General features: G+C 39.0%; 1 protein-coding gene across 1 annotated transcript in view; it reads left to right on the top strand.

Moving 5' to 3' along the window:
• Positions 1 to 21,856, top strand: part of Stxbp6 (syntaxin binding protein 6) — a 261,550-nt gene that overhangs the window by 209,318 nt on the left and 30,376 nt on the right. The gene's annotated exons all lie outside the window — the stretch shown is intronic.

Genomic DNA, 21,856 nt, shown 5'->3' with positions numbered 1-21,856 from the left:
TCAGTTAAATATTGGCTGGTCCTGTATTCCTTAGGGGGAAAAATTTGTATTAAGCGCATTGTATTTTGTTAGCAGCACATACTCCCTTAATGAATGCAGTCTGTCTTACTCAAACAGCTGTGTATCTTTCATAACTAACAGTTGTACCAACACACCCTAATGAATTAGTACTCTGATTAATCAGTCTTCATTTCTTCCTGTTAGGTAATTCTGAAACTTAAACATGGTGATTCTCATTCAACCTCTTTAACTTTTGTATACCTGCCCTATTTTCAACAGATGAAATCTCTTCCTAATTTCACAAAAACTTTTGGTATCTCACCTTATCTTCAGGCCACAAGTTGTAGATGCAATTGTTAACTGAGCTGTGAAATATGACAGTTTTGTGATTTTTAGAGGACTAATACTAGTGTTGGCGTGCTGCCCTCCACCACTCTCTTTACACAAGTTATCTTACTTAGTTTTGAAAGCAGCCCAAAGAAATGTAACTTGTTATCTCCTCAGAGAAGGAAACAGAATCAGAATTATTAGCTGGCTAGGTAAGAGTCATATTGCTAGTCAGGAATAAAGATAACCTTCCAACACAGGCTCATACAGCTCTAAGACCATTTTCCTTAGGGAACATGATTTGTTTTGGTAGGAATGGCATCCCCTGGAGTTGTTCAGGAATTGTTGAAAATATTTCAGCTAAAACATACCTGGGTTTTCTAAAAGAGGGGTAGATAATAGGGAAGGGCTAGAGATTCTGGATAGTTTAAGTGTTTTCCTTGCTGTGTCCCAGGTGTATAATAAAGATAGTAAGCCACTACTTCATGAGCCACCACCTCTAACTGAGGAGCTATGGACAGCTGCTAGCTTCTTGGGGAAGCAGAGTCAGTGTTCTTAAGGACGTAGCTTGTGGTAAGTCAGCCATGCTCTAGTAGATGGCCCCACACTCAGAAGCATATGAATAGCACAAATTGGAGTCCGTGCTTACTAATTTTTTTAAGGGACATGATGTTGAGCGGGTGGGGAAGTAGGGATGAAATCTGGGAGGAATTAAGAAAAGTTGAAGTGAATGATCATAATGCATTGTGTGAATTCCTCAAAGAAAATAAAACTATTTGCTAAAACTTTTCCTAGCATCTATATTTTGGTTTTAGTACAATTCTTTTTTTAAAAAAGTATTGAATATTTGTGAATTTCATGCAATGTCTTTTGATCCTATTTAGAACCCCTCCCCTATCTACAACCCTCTTAACAGCTCCCCCACCAGATTTCATGTGCTCTATCATATTATTAAGGCCTAACAAGCCAAATTTGTATCTCCAAATGCCCTTCAGTGTGTCCATCCACTAGATTCTGGTTAACCCAGAATCCCTCTCCCAGCATTATAGATTACCCATAGTTCTTCAGCTAAGACTGGGGCTACTTCCCTACTTCTGTGCTTGGATTTTTGTCCAGCTTGGGCTCGTGTGAGTCTTGTGCTGTCATCACTGCTGTGAGTTCATATGAGTAATTTCTAAGCTGTCTTGGAGACTCTCTTTGTGGTCATTCAACACCTCTGGATCTTACAGTCTTTCCACCCCCTCTTCCACAATGGCCCCTGAGTCTTGGGTGGCAGAGGTTTGATATAGGTATCCTATTCATAGATAAGCACTCTACGGCCTTTTATTCTCTGCACTTTGGCCATTTGTGACTTTCTGGTTAATTACTATCTGCTGTATTAGGAAGCTTCTCTGGTGAGAGCTGAGAGATGCATTAATATTCTTTCTGACTCCTGTTCCGCTGTGTTCCTTGAGTCTTGGTAGAGGTTGCATTGTAGACGTGTCACTTGGGCTGGGCACATCACAGCCACTTATTTTCTGTGTCTGACCAGTTGTGGAACTTTATAATCAATCATCTCCATCTGTTACAAAAAGGAGCTCCTGTCATGACTGGTGAGAGATGCACTTGTCTGTAAATACAAGGAGAGGTATTTAGAATACAGTAAGAACTTATGGTTGTCTATGGATGTGATAAAAGTAGCTTTATCTCTAGGGTCTATGCCACCTGCCACCATGAATGACAGTACCACACATGAGTTCCCCCTCCCATTGAGTGAGCCTTAAGTTCAATAAGGCAGCTATTGATTACCCCCAAGATAAAGGTGACACTATCTCACCAGTAGAGATTATTTGCTGCCCAGTTGTTGTGATTCTTAAACTTATTTTTTTTTCAATTTGAATTAAAAACAAAGCTATTTCTTGTCCTATGAGCCATAAATTCATTAAGGACCTTTGCAATCATAAATTCATTAAGGACCTTTGCAATCATAAATTCATTAAGGACCTTTGCAATCATAAATTCATTAAGGACCTTTGTTGTTGCTTTCTTGTTTGTTTTTGGTCAGAACTTCAGTAGATTACAGAGCTACAAGCACAGGGAAGTTGTTGGAATCCTGGCCATGCACACAGGCCTCCCAGGAACTCTGCAGCTGCTCCAACCCTGTCCTTAGCACCACTGAGGCCCAGTAGCTTTGAATGACTTTACTGGGGTCAAAGGAAATCTGTACAGCCCTGAACAACACTTTCCTCAATACCAGTTCAACATAAGTTTACCATTTAAATATCAACAACCCTGTACAGTCCTACCCTTTCATCTACCAACTGTGCACATCAGCGCGTATGATTAGATTTTTCTTGTTCTCTTGGGGGAAGGTCAGTTAAATTGAAGTGAAATGGATTCTTTACATGTTTGAAATTTTCTGTTCCAAAATGATGTATCCTTAAGTCAAAAAGAAAGAATGAAAAGCATAGGGCTCCTGATGCTAGTTCATGAAGACATGAGTAAGGGCTCCCCAGTTCACTGAAGGCTCTCAAAACTGAAAGGGAACAGGACACTCCAAGAGTTGTAAAGAGGGACATGCTGGTGTCTCCTCAGGACAGAGGCTCCTCTGTCAGAGCCTCTATGGCCATCTCCTCTTCTCTGATATCTGGAGAATCAGCGAGCTAGGACAGTCACCAGTATCATTCACAATAACCTCTGTACACCACCATTTTATTCATTAAGCATTGGTCTCCTTTCTAAATTAAAGCCATTCACTTAGTTTTCTGGGTCCTTTAACTATCTTACAACCTACACAGATCGAAGACAAGTGTGGAGCCACTGAAGTGTCAAGTAGACATGGGTTGGATTTACTTCTGACCTGGTACCTTCTATTTTCTCTGTATTATAAACAGAGATGGTGATATGTTACTATGCCCCTGATAACATATGTATGCTTGAATCTCAGGCTCCTGAGAAGAGGCTTACTTTCTGCTAATTCATTATAAAGAAGCACAAGAGCCAGATGTAATGGTGCATGCCTTTAATCCCAGCACTCAGGAGGCAGAGGCAGGCATGTCTCTGTGAGATCAAGGCCAGCCTGGTCTACATAGTGATTTCCAGGCCAGCTGGGACTACCAGGAGGCCCTGTCTCAGAAAAACAACAGCAACCAGTAAACAAACAACAAAAAAGGAAGCATAATCTGACCCGAGTATCCATTTAGATAATGGGTATTTCATCTAATTCACATACCTGGGGAGGCTCTGTTGTTTTACCTTCATTACACTTGGTGAATGTGAACAACTTCCAATGACTCCCACCTTGCTCTTGTGTAACTTGACCTTTTATAGTGATTATTGCTAACCTATGATTTCTATGCCTGATACAGGTTGGTTATCCCTTATCTGAACTACTTCTAACCCAAAGTTGTGAGATTTCGTTTCTGGGTTTGGGGATATTTGCACATACATAATAAGATGTTTTTTGGGAGGGGACCCAAGTCTAAACACTAAATTCACTTGTTTCATACACACCTTATACACTGCACCTAAAGGTTCTTGTCTATAATATTTTAATAACATTGTACATGAAACAAAGTTCATCACTGATGAAATCACTGGGAGTCTTTTCCCCTTGCAGCACTATGCGTGTGCTTGCGGCTCACAAGGATGGAATATTTTGTATGTAATACAATGTCTGTGCTCAGAACATTTTAGATCGAGGGCAATTTGGGATTGCAGGTTTTCAGATGAAGGACAAACTATGAACTACAGGAATTTCCTGTTATTGACAACTTCTGTGTTGGAACCACAAAGTGTGTGTATTGTAATACTATGTTATTTTCAGTAAGTGGTGTACATTATTCACTGGATAAAATAATTTATTCTTCAAGGCAAGCACAAACCAGAGTATAGTCTAGCCTTCTTTTTTGAACTCCAGAGTCCAAATAGCCTGACTAACTCATTTGATTACTTCCTAGTCTTTTGCCTGCGTAGGTGTCATCCTCCAGTGGGTCTGCCTATGACTGTGAGGTCCAGGTTTGCACATCTTTTCAACAATTCCACAGTTGTCTCCTCAGCTCTCTTCATGTCTTCAACATTGAGCTATCCATGGAGATCCAACCACAAAGTGGGTGCCTTCACCGACTTACCATTTCTGCTTATCAGATAGAAACAGGTATAAAACACTGCATAGACACAAACTAGTGGCCAAGCTGCACTTTTAAGGATGGCTAGCAGTTGACAGACGGGCAGGAGGAAATAAACTCTTCCTAATTCTGATGGTTAATCTAGACAGCTTTATTTCTATGTTAGGAATTTGGAATGTGGCAGATTGTTTTTCCATGAAGCAGCCTGTTTTGAAGGGCTGTATATTTTGATGAGCCACAGAGGTATTTCAGACACATTTCCTTTGACTCCCTGCTCATTAGATGACAGTATAAAGCCCAGACTTCTGAGCGCTATTTGAATGCCAGGAATACAGATGTCTCTGATGTCTCCTTCATCCTCAGCTATCCCTGGTCGGCCTCTACTGATTGATATGGTAGAAAGGAAGCCTGAATGACTCTTCTCTGTTCTCCCAGGGTGGACAAAATGGAAAGATGGAATCACAGTGTGACTTTGTATTATACTTTTTCCCCAAACAAAGCAAGGTCATCCTTTGGTGAGGTATGCAAATAGAATATGTCACCTCGTGAATGCCTTTGGCATGGATAGTGGAAAGTAGGTGGGGTAAAAAATCATTTTAAAAGGGTTGGTGGGGGCTGCTCAGGAGATGGCTCAGTGGATAGGAGTTCTTGCTACACAAGCATGAGGAACTGAGTTTTGAACTCAGGTCCCACATAAAAAGCTGGATATGACCACAGACTTGTTACCCCAGCACTGGTGGGAGTAGGTAGAGACAGGAGGATCACTGGGACCCTGATGGCTACCAGCCTAGCTCCAGGTTCAATGAGAGACCCTGTCTCAAAGGAATAATTCAGAGAGTGATATAAAGCAGGATACCCACTGTCCTCTAACTTCTGCATGTGTGTACACAGGCCCACACACCTGCACACACATGTACACACACATCATACATACCAAGTACACACACATATTTGCATATATAAACAAAGTTCTTTTGATAAAAGATATGTGATTAATGTAATCTAAAATCCCAATTTAGTGATTTGTTAATATCATACTTCAGGGGAACTTGTAACATTTTCCACAATCGTTATATTTCTTCTTTCACTAAATATTTTCTGTTAATGGATAAAGACTTTGTGGGAGATGAACCTCAATCCTGCACATGCTCTGATGCTCTGATGAAACACTTTAGTAGCATAACATGAATTGCTCACTATGTAGACCAGGCTGGCCTTGAACCCACAGACATCCACCTGCCTCTGTCTCCTGAGTGCTGGGATTAAAGGCAGGAGCCACCACACCAGGTAGAATTGCTTATTTCTTATGAAAGTCATATAGTTGTTGACTGAAATTGAAATTCAACATACCGGACCATGCACATTATCCCCCTCCCCCTCCCTTCTCCTTTCTTTTCCTTTTCACCCCCCCCCCCTATGCTGCAGGCATGGTGGCACACACCTGTAGTCCCAGCACTCAGGAGACAGAGGCAGGTGGATGTCTGTGGGTTCAAGGCCAGCCTGGTCTACATAGTGAGTTCCAGGACAGCTGGGGCTACAGGGAAACCCTGTCTCAAAAAGACAAAAAAGAAAAAAAGAAGAAGAGAGGGCAAGCCTTTCAAATGATTTACTCTTATAAGAGAGCAACAAAATATCTCTTCTAGTTCTTCAAATAAAGAGGACTCTCAGAGCTCCTCACGTGAACTTTTTTTGTTGTCCTTTAAAAAGAACAAATTTTAGTTATCCTCCCACTTAGCACAAATGAAGGAAATAGTTCATGAGGAACTTACCGCAAAATCTCACAGCTATTTAGGAATAACTGGAGCTTCCGCTGAGATCTGACACTTAGGCCACATCCACTAAACGGAGACCAAGTTGTCAGTTCCTTGTGTTGGTTCGGTTCAGCAGACGAGAGTGATACCCGTTTAAGCTCTTTGTAGGAGTTGAATTAGAAATTGTGCTTGAAACGTCATAGATGACTTTTAATCTTGTTACTCACATACACACAGACTTATTCCTTTTTCCGTAACTCCATCTCACCACTGCAGCCAACACATCATTTCCCAGACAGCATGTCTCATTTCAGACTTGCCTTACAGGGCTGGGATACGGCTACGTGGTAGAATGCTTGTCTGTCACGTGCAGTGCTCTGGATTCAATCCCTCATATTTAAGAAAAACCAATACCTTAGGGAAACTTTTTGGAGAGACAGAAATTAAGACTAAAATATTTTAAATGCAAAAGTGATGATGATGATGAAGTATCCGATTAGAAAACCCTATGTGAGGGGAAATTTTTGTTTTTGTTACTGGGATCTCACCATTTTAACCATTACAAAAGCACAGGCATATGCCTCCACCCCCACACGATCCATCAACATAAACTCATATTTATCAGCATGGGGAGCATGGCATTCTGGCAGAAGCTGCGAGATATTTCCTGATGTATAGATTTCCTTTAAAACAGAATAGCATTCACTACTAGTCAGAATGGCATGCACAAGCATCTTCACGTTTTCCGATTCAGCCGTGCAACCTTTTCTTTTTCCCACAAGGTTAAGAAGGCAAGTGCTTTCATTTTAAGTAAGACAATTGAAGTAACCAAAGGTTAATTTCTGAGGTTCCATCCAGTTATGTGTGTGATGGAAAACTGGGTCACAGATGGAAGGTTTTCATTCTTCATCCCTTGTTGGCTTTAAGCGACACTACAATGCTTGCTGTCTCACAGCTGGTCAGTATAACCAGTCCTTCTGATCCAGGAATGACGCCATGCCTCAGGTGTTGTTAAATTATATCTCTCTGTCAATGTCTTGAACCAGACTAAGGGTACACAAAGGTTTCCTGGGTGTATGGTGTCTTGATTGATAAGGGTTACAAACATTTTACCATCCTGTGGTTAAGTAGTCTACAGTACATGAGAGTCATTCCTATGTTCAGACTCAGTCGGAAGCCTTGATGTAATGAAAAGAGAATGCAGTCTATATGGGGTTCACTTGTCCCTGCCTTTGATGACATCACTCATCAATGCTGTGACTTTCTCTAAACTGCTTATATTAAACTCAGGTTCTCCGTGCTTCAGTTTACGGTGGGCCAGTAATGTATATCCAGAAGGGATGGCATCAGGATTAAACTTTAAAATAGTAAATCAAATGGATCTCATATTCTGAACTGAAAAGTACCAGTATATGCCTGAATAATATATCCTTTAAAAATCAAAGTATGTTGCATGTGTATATGAAAAAATCCAAATGAAGCCCTTCAATTTATAGAATTGATATATACTAATAAAAATCCTGGAAATTAAAATGCATATATTCATGGTATTAGATTATTTAACAAAAGCTTTTTCTTAGGAAAGAAGAAAATATAATTGAGTTTTCTTAGTCCATGTTTGCCACAAAAATTGAAAAATACAGTAACTTCTTTGTTCCTGAACACAGGAATGACATTATGGCTTTTCAGATGGTTGGCGTGCTAAGCTGCATGCCATGGCTTTATAGAATGCTGAATGTGTTGTATTTTATGTTTGACATTTGTAGAGAACACATGTTACTGCCGACTTACCGAAACAACAATGTTCAAAATATATTGAATGACACTGTGCCAGAGTTCAGGGCATATAATTCACATCTTCTAGCAGGAAGGAAACGACCCAATGCATGTTTTCTGAACTTTACAAGAGAATGAATATGTTCTTTTACCATGAAAATGTATTGAGCTTAGAATAATTCCTTGAGTCCACTTCTACTTCCTCTGTGAAAATGAAGATACACAAACCAGAGGTAAAGGTAGTTAATGTTGTGAGAAGTGGAGTAGCAAGAAGACATCCTCCATTTCACTCACAGACAAGCGGGTACATGGACAGCACAAATTGGATTCACTGGGGGCTATTTTATAACAAAAAGAAAGCATGAAGTTGGGAGGGGTGGAATGGTAGGGGTGAGCTTGAGAGGAGTTAGGTGGGGTGGGGGGGAATATGATCAAAATAAATTGTATCAAATTCCCAAGAATTAATAAAAACATTAGATTAAAAGGCAAAAGAGTTCTGAATATTCAACGGCAAAAAGTGAACTCAAAATCAAATGTGTACTCTGAGGGCTCCTGGGGGTGACTGGCCATGCTGCATCATGGGACTTTGCCACAGCCTTGGTTCTGAGCACAGGAGAGATGTCCACTTTGCACTGTGTGTGCTGTTGTACCCAACACCAACACATGCTGCTGGAAACAGCTCAGCTCAGATTTGAGGCTGATGTTTGTGGAATTGCAGTGCTTTCTGGTGTACATTCAAAGCCTTCTTCTCTTAAAAGCATGATTCTTTAATACCAAAAGTCAGTCTTAATATTTTCCTTACATATTTCCTTCAGCACGTTAAGTATCAAATTAGCATGTCTTTGGATCAAATTATGTTACAAATCTTGATTTTAAAATTTTCTGTGTGAGTTACTGACTTGAGATGTATTTTTAAAAATCAAATGAATTTTGACTTAAAAAATGTTATATTAAAAAACAAAAATAATTTTGAAGACATAAATTTGCTAGCCAATTTCTAAGTTAAATTAAAAGTCACATAATTATCACCATGATTCAATAGCAGTCTAACACTAAAATATAAAAGGATGTAGTCTCTGACAATAAAATAACTTCTCCTTAAATTGAAGCATTTACCTCTGTGAAAAACTTACTTCACTGTCCTTATTTTTGTTATTATTACTTCACCTGGACCAGTAAAAACTCCTCCATCAGCTGCCATTAAAAGCCGATTATCTGCTGTTATATAGAAACTAGAACTAAACTTCAGTGAAGAATAGCTGTAAATTGTGACGAATAGTAACTGGTCACTTAGTGACATGGCAAAATCACCCACATTCTGGGGACCTCAGATCAGATTACCCTCACGGTTCTTATAGTCTTTCCTTACTTGAAATAAAGTCAAAGAACTTGAGCACAGTCACAGAGTATGATATTTCTAAAATCTTTATAGGAAAGGGTAAATAATTGCCCCCCATTTTTATTTATGACTGCTAAGATAAAGTTAAAAAACTAGATAGTTGTACTACATAGGCATTTGAAATTTGGACTTGATACAGATTTGAAGTTGGAGGCGTTTTTGAATTTATAAAGCCAAGTATTTCCTTTCTAGCTTTAATAAGATTGGTTCATTAAAAGATGTAAGAACATTTAAGATTGCCAGATTTTGCTAACAAAAAATACAGGACATCATAAATGGAACCTATTTATAGTAGTAGTAGAAGTTACTAAAGGTATAAATTTAAAATACCATTCAGTGTTTTTTTTCTGGACTTTAAGTTTTAGTAGATACATTTTTGTCTGGCAAATTTTATATACATCCTTTGTCTCAGGTTATAGTGAGCCGTAACAAATATAGAGCAATAGGTTTACTGTTAGGCTGAAAAGAAATTTTACAATAATTAGTTATATAGACAGATGTGGAGACAGGGTGCTGAACAAGAGATCATCAAGAACTGGGTGTGGTGGCACACACCTTTAATCCCAGCACTCAGGAGACAGAGGCAGGTGGATTTCTGTGGGATTGAGGCCAGCCTGGTCTACATAGTGAGTTCCAGGCAAGCTGGGACTACAGGGAGACCCTGTCTTAAGAACACAGGCAGAGAGAGAGACAGAAGGAGGGAGGAAGGGAGGGAGGGAGAGAAGGAGAGGGAAAGGGAGAGAGAGATTTTCAAAGAGTTCAAGGGATTAACATTATTCTACACTGAGCAATGCTATAAAATGCGTTTTTATACTGGCAATCAGATTTCTGATTAACTTTGTACAGGGAAGAAAATTTAGTCCTGAACATGAATGCCTGTCAAGAACAATAAAAGGAACTTGCCTTCATCTCCTGGGGTCGCCACCCATTAATCCAAGGCCTTCATTCATGGAGGAAGAGTAAGAAAGATAGAATCTGAAGAACCTAGGAAAAAAGGAGTGTAACAGGAACCTCACAAGGGTGGGGGCATGAAAGTAAAAGAGGAACTATGGTAATAGGAAGGGGAATATGTGTGGGAGACAATGGGTATAGATATAATCAGAGTATATGTACATACACGAAAACATCACTGTGAAACTCACTTTATACAATTAATATGCATTTATAGATATATAGATATATAGATTAATATATATATATATATATTAATCTAACAGGAATTGCTTCCCCTGTGGCTGTTCTAATGGTTTCTTAGAGATGGAAGTGATTGGTCCCTCTACCAACCCCATGGTTTTCCTCAAAACGTTAGCTCACCCTTATCCATGGTGTAGACCTCTGTGTAGACTTCTCACTGTCAAGAAAGCAATCATGGAAAGTAGCCCCAGCATCATGTTTGTTTGGTTTAGGTTTTCTTTTAGTTCTGTGTGATCCAGCAGCCCTCTTAGATGGTGCCAGGTCGCTGTATAAGTTCCATGAAATATGGCAGGCCACGTCTCTGAAAACGGTGGAATGTCTTTTTCTTTGTTTTCTAACTCGAAGAATATATTCAGCACAAACACTTCTCGTGCAAAACACGAGTGGCAGGAAAGCAGGAATGTAGCATTATAGTAGAATAAAAATCAGTTTTTAGGCCCTGAGAAATGGCTCAGCAGTTAAGAATGCACACTGCTCTTGCAGAGGAGCCAAACTTGGGTCTTACTCCAGGGGATCTAACATCCTCTTCCCTCTTCTGGACTCCTCAGACACCTGTACTCACATGTGCACCCCCCTACACACATATACACACAATTTTAAAGTTAAAATTATATATACATATATTTTTTAGCAGGAAAGAACAAGGGCAGAGTATTGGCTGGTAATTTAATTAGCCAACCAATTTTTTTTTCTTTTGCTAGTACTGCTGCGGATTAAATAAACCCAGAGCTTTCTGCCTGCAAGGCAAATATTCTGCCTTTGAGCTATATCCCCAGCCCTATCCAACTTTCGAGTTGTTAAATTGTCTGAGTGCCTGTGTATGCGGAGAATGAACCAAGTACATACTTTTAAACTCGGTGGGTACTATTAGCAGGAAAGCAATTATTTTTTTCTTTTATGCCAAAAAGATAGTCGTTTTAACAAGACCTAGATTAATTTTGAGTTTAAATGTCAAAGCAGAATCTGGCTTTTTTTTTTGAAAATCTGAATGTAATGGTCATAATTACCTATAATATTATACCCAACAGAAAGAACTTTTAAGTGGGTTGGATAACCCCCTCCATTAACCTTAAACGAGAGCATTCTGGTCAGGATCAGCTTTGTGTACCTTACAAGGATTAAAGAAGCACTCTGTGATTCACATATAATATTGCATACCATCTAATCTCCTTGTGACTGTTTCTCTGCATTTGTATGTATTATTCACTCTATTGGTGTTTTACTCTAATTCCTGGACTTTTATTTTTACGGTTGGCTGATCTTATTGATCTTCTTCCTGCTTCCCATTATAAGAGTTGAAACCTGTGAGGAGAAATGTTTCTCACAAGGTCATGGCAGTCAGCCTCTGTGATCAACGCCAGAGCTTGTCCTGATTGCAGGCATCTAGGATTGCTAGTCGGAAGGGCAAGTAAAGAGGGAAGGACACTTTTTGCAATTATAAGGTTTTTCATGTTATTACTTAGTATACTATCCTTGTGTATTTTCTTAGGCTATTGACTTGTAAACCAATAAGATAAAATATAATATTTTAAGTTTACAATATGTATGAGCAAATAATCTTTTCAGGGTTGTTATATATTTTAAATTTATAAATTAATTGTATTATAGATCTGGAGTTCAGAAGTCCAAAATGGGGGCTGGACAGATGGCTCAGTGGTTAAGACCACTGGCTGCTCTTGCAGAGGACCTGGGCTCAGTTCCTAGCACCCACATGGTAACTAACAACTGTCTGTAACTCCAGTTCCAGGGGATCTGATGCCTTCTTCTGACTTCTGCAGACATTGCACAACATGGGTGCACTTACATACATGCAGGAAAAACATTCATGTATATAAAATAAAAATAAATAAATCTTTTTTTAAAAAGCAGTCAAAAATGGATTAGTGGGGGCAGCTCCTTTTGGATGCTCCTGCTTGTTTCTACCTTCCGGAATCTTTGTCTGCATGGTGTCTTCCTGCATTTTCCAAGTCCTCAGTGTGGCATCTGCAAATCTCCCAGCTTCTGGCATTCACCTTTCCTCCTTTTCTAAAAAAAAAAAAGTTTGTGTGTGGGCTTGAGTGATGGATGTGCACCACGTGCATGCAGGCGCCTGTGGAAGCCAGAGAGGGCATCAGGTCTCCTGGAAGTGGAGTTATAGGCAGTTACGAGCCACTGATGTGGGTGCTGGGAATAAACCTGGGTCCTCTGCAATAGCAACAAGTGCTCTTAACCACTGAACCGTCTGTCCAGTCCCTCACCCTCCTTCTTTAAAGGACCTTTTGTTTGTATTGGGTCTTCTGAGATAGTGCAGTCTAATCCAATCTGAAGATCCTTAATGTAATTACATATGCATTATCCTTTATACCATTCACAGATTTCAGGGACAAAGACTTGTGTGGGAAGCTATAATCCTACTTGTCAAGCCATTTTCCTAGATAATTCTACAGCTATATTATATAATATTATGGAACAAAATTGCAACAATTTAGTTTTAAGACCTTAATTGCCTTTGTTTTTGAATGTAGAATTGGGCAACTTTCTGTAATCTTGAAGGATGAAGGCCAGTAGTCAAAGAACATACCAAGATTAATTATTATCATCAACTCAAGTATGATTGAAAAAAACTTATGCATAACAAAGGTTACTCCTCTCTTCCCTGCCCCTGAGAAAATTCCAAAGACTTTAGGAGCTCTGTGTCTCAAACTGAGGGCAGAGACTAATATGTACTATTATGTCATGTTTCTTAAATCGTATCTACCTGTAATGATGTAACATGACATGATTAAAAATAAGAAGTCTTGAATAAAGAGCCAGGTGTGAATTTCCAGTATGTTACCGATCCGTGATGAGTTACTTAAGCTACAAGCTTGACCTCCCCTTCTCAAGGGGAATTTTAAATTTTTACCTGTGGGTTTTGGTAAAGATTAAATGAGATCATGTATGAAACATTTACCGTGATGGCCGAGGAACCATGAAGTACCACACATCAGAAGAATAAGTCTGTGGTGGCTATAATATCATATGTTGTTATTTTAATCCTGTTTTCCCATCAGTTACACACAATTACAGACACAGGAAAGAGCAGAGATACAGAAATAGAGCATTGAGACTACAGCCATATCACCTGAACATGCCCAGTCTCGGAAGCTAAGCAGGGTCAGGCCATGGATGGGAGAAACACAGCTTTGAAAGTGCTTCTGCACCGCACGTGGAGGTGCAGTCACTGCGCTTACATTTCCTTTTTCATATTTCAGGAGAAAAGCCAGTGAGCCATGAGAACTTGGGTGATTATCATACCAGGATCTACTACACAGGAAGCACCATTTTTTAAAATTATTTATTTAGTAACCACATAATTAGAAGAAGCATTTCATTACAACAGCATTGACATATTCAATAACAATTTCCAAAGCTAAGATGCATCTCTTTTAAAATTGACTGTTTCATATTTCAGGAGAAAAGCCAGTGAGCCATGAGAACTTGGGTGATTATCATACCAGGATCTACTACACAGGAAGCACCATTTTTTAAAATTATTTATTTAGTAACCACATAATTAGAAGAAGCATTTCATTACAACAGCATTGACATATTCAATAACAATTTCCAAAGCTAAGATGCATCTCTTTTAAAATTGACTGTAAATTTTTAGGTTGAATTATAAATTAATACAGTTACCCAGCTGTCCTGGAACTCACTATGTAGACCAGGCTGGCCTGGAACTCACAAAGATCCGCCTGCCTCTGCCTCCCAAGTGGGATTAAAGGTGTGCGCCATCATGCCCAGCAGAAAAACTCATTTTTAATGCAACTAACACTTAGATGTTTGCACATGCATCTCTAATCTCTAGATACCTGATTATTACTAGTCACAGTTGGTTGCTTTCTGAGATCCTTGATACCTGAGCACAAATATAAAGTCATCAGGTAGATTTCAGTGATAATGTTTTTCACATCTACTAATTAAAATGAAGCAAATTTGTATGCTTCTTCCTCAAATATAACTCCAATAAATAAAAAAGGATGCACCATTTTTTTAGCTCACATTAACTTTGAAAAGTAGCTATTATTATTTTTGTCTTTTAGATGAAGAAACCAAGCCTCAGAGAGGTTAAAGCACACAGAAAGCAAACAGCAATCAAGATTTAAACTCAAATCTGTCTTCTAAGATCTATTCTTTCCATTTCCCTATTATTGAAATGGAAGCATGAAAAAACACCTCTCCAAAGTAGGTTTCATTGGTCCATGGTTTTGTCTAAAACTTTAAGATATTCCCTCAACAAAATTAAAACCTCTTCTATGGGGCTGGAGAGATGGCTCAGCAGTTAATAACACAGGTTGTTCTTGCAGAAGACCTGGGTTCGAATCCCAACACCCACATGGCAGCTAACAGCTGTCCGTAATTCCAGTTCCACGGGATCCGACAGCCTCTTCTGACCTCCGTGGCATTGCACGACACGGGTGCACTCACATACATGCAGGCAATATACTCATACATATAAAATTTTAAAAAATAGAAAACATATTTTTTAAAATTAAAACCTCTCCTCATTTCATCGGGAATTAGTGCTATTCTTCACATTGGATCATGTTGTATTTTCATTGTGAGGTTCAGACTATGGAATACACTGCATTATCATTATATTATTACCATCTCAATGCATGACTGTAAATGTGCTGTCCTAATGCTGTTTGCTTTCCCATTCAGCACAGTCCTTGAAACCATATTTTCTTTTCCTCTAGAAGAACACATATTTGAAATTATAATTCAGAAGGAAAATGCTGCTTAATTAATTGAAATTTGAAACAGATGCACATTTTCCAGAATGCATATGTTGTATTAAGAATAACAAATTTGTATTCCTCAGTTCTTGTGCATAATAACATTTATAGACCAGCAACATACATGGTAATTAGGAGTCCTAGATAAAGCAGTTTTCAGAAACAGAACAGATATAAACCTTCTTTGGGCAAATAAAGTATATAGATGAATATAAAAGTGCTCTTCAACAGTAACTAAGAGAATAACTTCTAAATTATAATCTCTCTTTTGAACCTGCATATTTCTTGCCTTCATCCTTTAAAAGTGAATAGTTGGATTTCTCACAGATTAAGATTGGGTAAAACTGAAGAATTTTTCAGATGTAGTACAGGTCATAATAGGTAGGACCTCTGAGTTACTTCTCAACCTGTTTTGGGTTTTGGGTTGTATTTTTTTTCCCTTGGGAAAAAAAAAAGTAAGTTGAAACTTTTCATTTAGGGCTATCTATTTCCAATTGAGGCAACACAAAACACTTGGTGAGACATAATCAGCCTTTTCTTTGCTATTGAAAACACAAAGTGACAGTGTTATCACTGCTGAACAAGAATGTTTGTATGTGGCAGTGATAAAAATGAATGTCTTAGACATTGAATACTATTAGAACAGCTTGGGATTGTAAAGTTGTATTCTGAGGCTCCTTAAACACCACCACATGTAAAATAAAGGAAATTTTTTTAAAAGAAGTGCCATTTTTATGGGGAATGAAGAAATGTAGCAAAGTTACACAATAACGAGTGGAAGGAGGTTTGCTTTCTGCTGGGCTTGTGAGGAAAGGGAAAGCTAGAATTCTGTGTCATACTAGTGACTAAAACACCCCATGTAAAACCAGAGAGACGAGTCAGATTCCTTGGGTGGAGTCAAGTAATCCTAACCTGACAAAGGAGTCCATAAATGTACTGTGGCAACCTGCTCCCTAGGGACAGTGATTTATTACAATCTGTGTTGCAGGGAGGCCAAAGTAAGCACGTGCACTCTCCCAAGACCTAGATCTAATGGCTCCTTTTCCGTTAATATCAGGTAAGAGGAGAGCCCTCAAACATCACTCTGAGTTTGGGGGGCCAGCACAGGAAACAGTAGTACCAGCATTAAGAAGAAGGAAGAAATTAAAATCTCCCACTCAAAACAAAGATGCACAACATTCTACATAAATATATGCATATATATAATATTTTAATTCTTTGAGAATATAGCATTTTTAATTCTTTGAGAATTTCATCCAACATATTTTGATCATATTTACATGCCCCCTCCCCTTAACTCCTTCAAATACAACCCCTACCTCCCCACTCCCTCACAACTTCATGTCGTCTTTTTGTCTGTAATAACTCAGCAAATCCAACTTGCACTGTCCATATACTTATGGTTGTGGGGCCATCACTGGAGCATGGTCAAACCACCATGGACCATACTTTTAAAGATAACTGACTCTCCCTCTCCCAGAAGCCACCTGTCATTAGCTCCTTGGTTAAGGGTAGGGGATTTTTGAGCCCCTCCCAGCTCCTTGTTAGAACATTGACTGGCTTGATCTTGTGCAGGTCTTGTGCAGGCAGCCTCAGCCGCTGAGAGTTCATGAGTGCGTTGGCCCTATCATGTCCAAAAGAGTCTGTTTCATTCTGATCCTTCCTGACCACTGGCTCTTAACAGTCTTTCTGTTCTCTTTTCTGTGATGATTCCTGAGCCTTGGGGAGGGGGGGATAGATGTCCCATTTGTGGCTAAGCACTCCATTAACATTTATCTCTACATTTTGTCAGTTGCGAGTTTCTGTGTTAACCACTGTTCATTGCACAAAGAAATGTCTCTGATGAGGTCTGAGAGCTACACTAATATTTGGGCAAAGAGATACAAATTTAGAGGGCAGTTTGATACTGTATCCATTTAGCATAACAATAGTAGTAGATTTACCTCTGAAACCTTTGAGCTCCCTAGCCATAGGTTCTTGGCCAGATTTACAGAACCAGGCATGTGTTTCCAGCTGTGGAGAGGGCCTTCAAACCAATGTAAATGGGGTTGGTTACCCCCATAACATTTGTGCCACTATTGAACCCATAGCCATATCTTCCCACATTGGTCATTATTGTGGCTCACAGAGTTACTAGCTGGATAAGAGAGTTGACTCCCCCAACCGCCATACACACATACACACAGCCTCTATAGCACCTTTTAGTACTATGAAAGAAAGCCAGCATGGAGGAAGGTTTATGGTTAGTACCAACTTGCTCTCTCCACATCTTGGGCCAGTGTTTATGAAGTCTTCAAGAACTTCATCATGTTCTTGTGGACAGCCAGAACAATGGTAATAAATGTACTCTTTGGGGGTCTCGAGGATACCACTAACCAACAAGTTGAGAGGCAGTATCCCACACCTTGCACTGGGCATTTTATTTGTCAACCTCTGGCTTCTGAGAGAAGCCTTAGACCCTATGTAGGATAACTACAGTCAAATTGATTATCTGATGTGCATGTGTACATGTGGGTATGAAGCTTATAAAACAGGCTTCCAGATGGCTTTTGCAAACATCCTTAGTGTTAGTTATCCCTCCCTCACATGGAGGGAAAGGAGCACAACACGCTATAGAACATGAGAAAGCCAAAAGAGCAACTAGGAGTTGAAGTGGCCCAAAAGGAAATGAAAAAAAACACAAGAAACAAAAAAACAAGAGTCTTAATGTTACTTTAAAATATTATATTTCAGGTAAACAAAGATAGCAATCAAAATAGATTAGAAATAAGAAAAAGCAAAATTTAGCAATTTGAAAAAGTCAAACTAAAAAATAAAACAAGTTAGAAAATTAGAAAGATATTACAAAGCAAACTGAAAAGATGAGATAATAGGGAAAAAGAATTTTGGAAATGGGGCTGGAGAGGTGGTTCAGTGGTTAAGAGCTCTGGCTGTTCTTGCAGAAGATGTGAGTTCATTTCCCAGCACCCACAGGCCACTAACAGTTCTCTAGTTTTCAGGGGAGGGGGAATCTGCACCCTCTTCTGGCTTCCTCGGGCATTTCATGACATGGATGCAATTACATACATGCAGATAAACATGAGTGTTTGCATGTTTTTTTAAAATGTTCTTTTTTAAAAAATATTTTATTTACTATTTTTATTTTATGTGTATGTGTGTGTTGCCTGTATGTAGGTAAGTGCACCATGTCATGCAGTGCGCATGGAGGACAGAAGAGGCTGTTGGATCCCCTGAACTGGAGTTACGGACAGTTGTTAGCTGCCTTGTGGGTGCTGGGGTTTGAACCTGGGTCTTCTGCAAGAAGTCGGTGTTCTTAACCATTGAGCCATCTCGCTAGCCCTGAGTGTTAACATGTTTATAAATAAAATAAAAAATAAATTTAAAAAATTTTTTAAAGAATTCTGGAAATGAAAAATATGGTTTGAAATATACGCATGTGAAAGACTAATTTCTAGACTGGGCACAAAGATAGGATTAATGTGTTGAGAATTAATTGTGAGAAATTCACTGGTAATATAGTGCAGAGTAGTGATGATTACAAAGAGGGAATTGTACCCAGTAGGCAGAAAGACACACCACCCATCATCTCATAGGAGAAAATCAACGTTCCAAAATATAATAACCAGAACACCCCAAAGTGAGGATAATACTAAGAATGTTATCAAGCAGCACACTTGAATATAAAGCTTTACCTAGAGAAAAGCATAATGAAACAGAAGAGCATCAGAACAGAGGGGAAATCATAAAAGACACCCAAAATAGAATACGGGTCTTAAACAGAAGGGAAAGCTGATGGCTAGTTAGCAGCAAGTGATACCAAAAGTCAGTAAGTTAATATTTCCACAGCTCCAGAACTGTCAATCTAGAATTCCCTACCCAGCTAGTCTAAGAGAAACACAGAGATAGTTTCAGATGAGCAGAGGTTGCTCGTCCACCATCTCCACACCTATGCTGACAGATATCCAGGATTATGTGCTTCGACATGAAGCAAAGTGAACCCGAGAGGTAGGGATAGGATATAAGAAGCCATAGTGATCACAAATGTGGCAGAGGGACATTGCCCATCTTAGTTACTTAATAGTTATTCAAAAATTATTTGGGCTGTTTCTTTAAAATAGCTAAAGCTTTTTATAATTCCTTACATTTGCCTAGAACTTTGGTTCTAGTAATTTTAATAAGGAATACAGGTTGCCGGTTCAATGATCAAGTTCTATCCAGAGTTATAAATTAATTTTTAATAGAGAAAAAATGTCACCTACATTTGTTACATCTATGGCTTTAAAATGATAGACTTGAAAAGGGATTTTTCTCTCCTTTTCCTGAACATTACCCAGAATCAGCGAGGAGAATTTAGAAATGCAAACTTTGTCTCTAATGAAAAGATCAGGTGTGTCTAACTGCAGACTCCTGTGTGTCAGGAAAGTCTAACAAACACAGTAAAGATCAAAGTGCATCCCAAGAGAGACATCCTTTGTCTGGAGTTTCAAATAAAGCCTGAAGCCTGCAGAATGAAATGATCCGAAGTGTGTGTCCATAAAACCTCCTTGGGAACAATCTAACAGATGTCAGGAACACTCTGGGTCTTTAATGGCCCCAGACTGGCATAGTGTGGGTAAGTAAGAAAAGAAGGGCTGAACAGCCACACAGCAGAGCTAGAGTCACAGGTATCGATCTGGTGACAGTGGGGAGGGGCGGTGGCAGGGGTGGGGAGAAACTGAATTCTGGGTGGCCTGTAACACAGATGTCAGCTGTTGAGGTAAAGTCTCAAGAAGACACGCACGCGTGCACACACACAGGGCCGTTTCATGAGGAAAAGAGCTGTAACCAGGTGACCTAGAATGTGGCTTTTCTCTTACCCAGATAATCTCTTGCAAATGGTTCAAAAAGTGAACACCTTATTTTAAAATGAATGGCACAGCCAACAGAAACAGCTTCAATGTTTCCTTCATTGTATATCCTTGAACAATTCATAAGCTTTATAAGCCACAGTTTTGTTGATATAAAATAAGGAAAAGTTTATTCCATATAGAGCTGTGAGTAGGATTAAAAACATAATATATTGAAAACACTAGGTATGCTTCCTGTCCAGTAATAAGCAGTCAATAGGTATTTGCAAATCAGTGAAGACAAGCCAGGTGAGATTCCCAAGACTGAGCATTGACTAGCCTTCCTTTTTCTCCTCCTCTCTAGAGAGAAGTGATTAAGGATACAAATTAAGGATACAGATACAAGAGTGCTTGAGTTCAAATCCCACCTCTTTCACCTACAAGCCTTAGGATCTGAGCCAAATTCTTTATCTGGTTTAGGTTACCCGTTTATAAAGTAAGCAATCTCACAGGATTAAGTGAGGTTTTAAAGACCACTTTGAACAGTACCTTATGCAAAATAACTATTCAAATATGTAATAGCTCTAAGTGCTGTTATTTTTCAAGAATGGCAAAATATACCATAAATATGGTTACTGTATTTCTAAGGGTTTTAGGAATAACCACTTTAGGAAATGATTCTTTAAGCATAGAACTAAACAGTGACTGGTTTCTGTTTGGTTTTGTTTGGGGGAACATGGGATATAATGGCCCATTACTCATTTGTGGTAATTTACTACTTATGGCCCTAAGCAGAAGTCTATAAACTTCAGGCCTCTGACAAAATCCAGCCTGTTTCTGTAAATAAAGTTTTATTGGAACATGGCTACACCTGTTTATCACGACATGCGCACTTTCAGGCTGTAACAGCAATTGTACGAGAAACACTTGCTTACAAAACCCCAAGCATTTACTAGCTGACCTTTTACAGAACTAAGTCTTCTGAATCCTACCCTAAAGACTAACAGTAAGTCAGAAACATATTTAGTGTGCTTTTTAAACATAAAGTGCAATAGAATTACAGATAATTAGTAGTGATGCAGGTCCAGTCCCCTGTGATGTTTTTTGTGGTTATATAACATTCATTAAACTACCTGAAGATGATGTGAAATTCCTCTTCTTTCTGACTGCGGGAAATGTCACATTTAGGACTGCTCGCTGCTGATCTTTTTGTTAAGGGATGCTGTCAAGGCCAATATGTCTAAAATTAGAGTACAGAGTAGAAGGAGGGCAGACAGGGACAGACAATGCAACTTTCACTCATAATCACAGAACTCAGCTCCCTGTGGATTTGCCTGGCCAGGCTCCCAGTTGTGAAGGGAGATCTCTGTAATGTTTTCAGTCAGGACCTATTGAACTTCGGATGATCTGAGACTTTTCTTTTCTGTTTTAATGGTTTGTATTTTTATTTTTAAACCTGGTTGACTTTTTTTTTTTTTGAAAGAATGAACCACTCTATAAATCTGGTGAGAATTTTAAAGTAAATAATTAGTATTGGGTTTAAATGTAGGAAGACAGCTGAGCTGTCCATGCACATAGCTCATCCTCAAACTAACTCAGTCCCCTTCAGTAAATTTCTAAAAGGTACATTTCTATGGTGGGTTCTTAATAAGACATGGAACAATCCTGAAATATACTAACCACTTAAAATGCTTACCTTTTCTGTAATTCTCCAGTA

The sequence above is a fragment of the Nannospalax galili genome, unplaced genomic scaffold, assembly GCF_000622305.1.
Source record: "Nannospalax galili isolate Female #2095 unplaced genomic scaffold, S.galili_v1.0 scaffold2196, whole genome shotgun sequence".
Classification (NCBI taxonomy): Eukaryota; Metazoa; Chordata; class Mammalia; order Rodentia; family Spalacidae; genus Nannospalax; species Nannospalax galili.
This window is presented reverse-complemented; position numbering and strand designations above follow the sequence as displayed.